The 3,818-nt window shown below is 44.5% G+C and overlaps 1 pseudogene; it reads left to right on the top strand.

The window, feature by feature from the left end:
* The first annotated feature begins 1,364 nt into the window (after positions 1-1,364).
* Positions 1,365-3,393, top strand: LOC149119418 (heterogeneous nuclear ribonucleoprotein Q-like; annotated as a pseudogene).
* The last annotated feature ends 425 nt before the right edge of the window (positions 3,394-3,818 follow it).

Genomic DNA, 3,818 nt, shown 5'->3' with positions numbered 1-3,818 from the left:
GGTGCCCCGACTCGGACTAGAACCCAGTGTGCTGGTGCTGCAAGGCAGAGGATTAGCCTAGTGAACCACGGTGCTGGCCAGAGACAATCAATTTAACACAATAGTAAGGGAGGACATCAACAACACCCCACTTTCTTCAATGGACATATCAACTAGACAAAAAATCAGTAAAGAAACAAGAGCTAATCAAAACTCTGGACCAAATGTACCTAGCTGGTATCTACAGAACTTATTTTTTTAAAGATTTATTTTATTTGGGGTAAGTCCAATAGAGCATGTGCCAAACTGTACAGTTAGAAATGTGCCAGGGGATTCCAATTCAGTCCCTTCAAGGTGGCATGTACCAATGCCATCTCACTAGTCAAAGTGATCAGTTTCAGTTCATAATTGATCATAATGAGAGAATTAAGTGTCAAAAGGATCACATAAACAAGACTAGTGTCTGCTAATATTAACTGATAGAATTAAAATGAGAAAATTATACAACATGGGAAGTTGGATACACAGCAGACTCATAGAATTTTAGATGTCCTAAACAGCACTCTGGCCTCAGAATCAGCCCTTAAGGCATTCAGATCTGTCTAATAAGCCCATGAGAGTGTTTCAGGCATGGAAAGCCAAGACACTCTGGCAAAAAAAAAAAAATAGCCTAAATGAAAGATCTCTGTCAGTGAGATCCCAGAGGAAAGAATGGGCCATCAAAGAAGGAGGTACCTTTCTCTGAAGGGAGGAGAGAGCTTCCACTTTGGCTGTGGCCTTGTGTAAATAAGATCAGAGTTGGTGAACTCAAGCGGCATCCATAGCCTTGGCAGCTCATGACAAGAGCCTCCAGTGAGTGTCAACTGGGGGAGAGAGAGAGGAGCAGACTTGGCAGGGACTGGGGGACAGGGCGGAGAGAGCAAGAGAGAGAGGGAGTGAGCAAGCATGCCAGGAGTCAGCGAGAAGGGGCAAGGCTGCCACTTCTGCCTGAGGCACAGTGGATGGGAGTGGGGGAAGGAGGGAAGGAACACAGAGGGAAGAAGAAAGGCCAAGAGGAGAAGGCGGCCAGAGGCAGAGGCGGCAGCTGCTGCTGGTGGTGGTGGTGGTGGTGATAGGGGAGAAGGAGGAGCAGGTGGAGGGCAGGGGCTGAGGGAGTGAGTGAGAGAAGCAGAGGCACAAGGGAGGGGAGGGAAGGGGGGGATCATGCGGGGGCACGCGTGCGCACAGGGAGCACTCTCAGAGGCGAGTGTAACTGGATCAGGTTTGCTGCCAGCGGTGTGAACTTCGGCAGCCATTTTACAACAGCTCCACTTGCAGGGACACAGGGAGCAGTGAGCACGCAACCGGATCACCTGGGACAGGATTCCTTGGCCACAGCCCAAAGGGGAGGGCTAGTTGCACATAGTGATTTAGATGAAAGAGCTATTGAAGCTTTGAAAGAATTCAATGAAGATGGTGCATTGGCAATTTTTCAGCAGTTTAATGACAGTGATCTCTCTCATGTTCAGAACAAAAGTGCCTTTTTATGTGGAGTCATGAAGACTTACAGGCAGAGAGAAAAACAGGGGACCAAAGTAGTGGACTCTAGTAAAGGACCAGATGAGGTAAAAATTAAAGCATTCTTGGGAAGAACAGACTACACACTTGATGTGACCACTGGACAGAGGAAGTATGGGGGACTGCCTCCAGATTCCGTTTATTCAGGTCAGCAGCCTTCTGTTGGCACTGAGATATTTGTGGGGAAGATCCCAAGAGATCTATTTGAGGATGAGCTTGTTCCTTTATTTGAGAAAGCTGGACCTATTTGGGATCTTCGTCTTATGATGGATCCACTCACTGGTCTCAATAGAGGTTATGCATTTGTCACTTTTTGTACAAAAAAAAAGCAGCTCGGGAGGCTTTTAAACTGTATAATAATCATGAAATTTGTTCTGGAAAACATATTGGTGTCTGCATCTTGGTTGCCAACAATAGGCTTTTTGTGGGCTCTATTCCTAAGAGTAAAACCAAGGAACAGATTCTTGAAGAATTTAGCAAAGTAACAGAGGGTCTTACAGATGTCATTTTATACCACCAACCAGATGACAAGAAAAAAAAAAAAAAAAAAACAGAGGCTTTTGCTTTCTTGAATATGAAGATCACAAAACAGCTGCCCAGGCAAGGTGTAGGCTAATGAGTGGTAAAGTCAAGGTCTGGAAAAATGTTGGAACTGTTGAATGGGCTGATCCTATAGAAGATCCTGATCCTGAGGTTATGGCAAAGGTGAAGGTACTTTTTGTATGTAACCTTGCCAATACTGTAACAGAAGAGATTTTAGAAAAGGCATTTAGTCAGTTTGGAAAACTGGAACGAATAAAGAAACTGAAAGATTATGCATTCATTCATTTTGATGAACGAGATGGTGCTGTTAAGGCTATGGAAGAAATGAATGGCAAAGACTTGGAGGGAGAAAACATTGAAATTGTTTTTGCTGGCTGGCGCCGTGGCTCAATAGGCTAATCCTCCACCTTGCGGCGCTGGCACACCGGGTTCTAGTCCCGGTTGGGGCACCGGATTCTGTCCCGGTTGCCCCTCTTCCAGGCCAGCTCTCTGCTATGGCCAGGGAGTGCAGTGGAGGATGGCCCAGGTGCTTGGGCCCTGCACCCCATGGGAGACCAGGAAAAGCACCTGGCTCCTGGCTCCTGCCATCGGATCAGCGCGGTGCACCGGCTGCAGCGGCGGCCATTGGAGGGTGAACCAACGGCAAAGGAAGACCTTTCTCTCTCTGTCTCTCTCTCTCACTGTCCACTCTGCCTGTCAAAAAAAAAAAATTGTTTTTGCTAAGCCACCAGATCAGAAAAGGAAAGAAAGAAAAGCTCAGAGGCAAGTAGCAAAGAATCAGATGTATGATGATTACTACTATTATGGTCCAACTCATATGCCCCCTCCAACAAGAGGTCGAGGGCATGGAGGTAGAAGTGTTTATGGGTATCCTCCAGATTATTATGGATATGAAGATTATTATGATTATTTTGGCTATGATTACCATAACCATCATGGTGGATATGAAGATCCATACTATGGTTATGAAGATTTTCAAGTTGGAGCTAGAGGAAGGGGTGGTAGAGGAGCAAGGGGTGCTGCTCCATCCAGAGGTCATGGGGCTGCTCCTCCCCATGGTAGAGCTGGTTATTCACAGAGAGGAGGTCCTGGATAAGCAAGAGGCATTGGTGGTGTGAGAGGAGGTGCCCAACAACAAAGAGGCTGCGGTCAGGGAAAAGGGGTCGAGGCCGGTCCTGACCTGTTACAATGAAGACTGACTTGCTATGTGGGATTACACCAGAAGCTTGCAGTGGAGTAATGGTAAGGAAATCAAGCAACCTTAAATATCTCGGCTGTATAGGAGCATATCCTATTGCAGAAGACCTCCCTATGAAGATCATGGAATCAAATACAGGACATAGAACTAATACTTGGACTTTGATATGAATTTCTTTAACAATTTTCTCTGTGGTTCAAGTTATTAAACTAAAGCTACTCTATTTTCCAAATGTGTTCCAACAGAAATCCTTCATAACTTCTATCATGATATCTTATTAAAGAATAAAGTTCTTCTCTTTAAAACATCTGCTCTAAGTAGATTTTTCCCCTGTTTTTTTTTTTTTAAATTAAGGATCCCAGATGTGGTATTCTGAAATATTATCTTGAATTTGTGTATTTAAATTTTATTGCAGTGGTATAGATGAATTCCACTATTGGTATCCTTAAATTTTATTTCTGCTCACCAAGGTTAATCATGATTGTTTATATCTTTTTATAGTAATAATCACTTTTGAATTGTGTTCAGATATGCAGCTTCA

The sequence above is a fragment of the Oryctolagus cuniculus genome, chromosome Y (assembly GCF_051225735.1).
Source record: "Oryctolagus cuniculus isolate XC-2025 breed Fujian yellow rabbit chromosome Y, ASM5122573v1, whole genome shotgun sequence".
Taxonomy (NCBI): domain Eukaryota; kingdom Metazoa; phylum Chordata; class Mammalia; order Lagomorpha; family Leporidae; genus Oryctolagus; species Oryctolagus cuniculus.
Note: the sequence above shows the minus strand (reverse complement) of the source record. Positions and strands in the feature narration are given on the sequence as shown.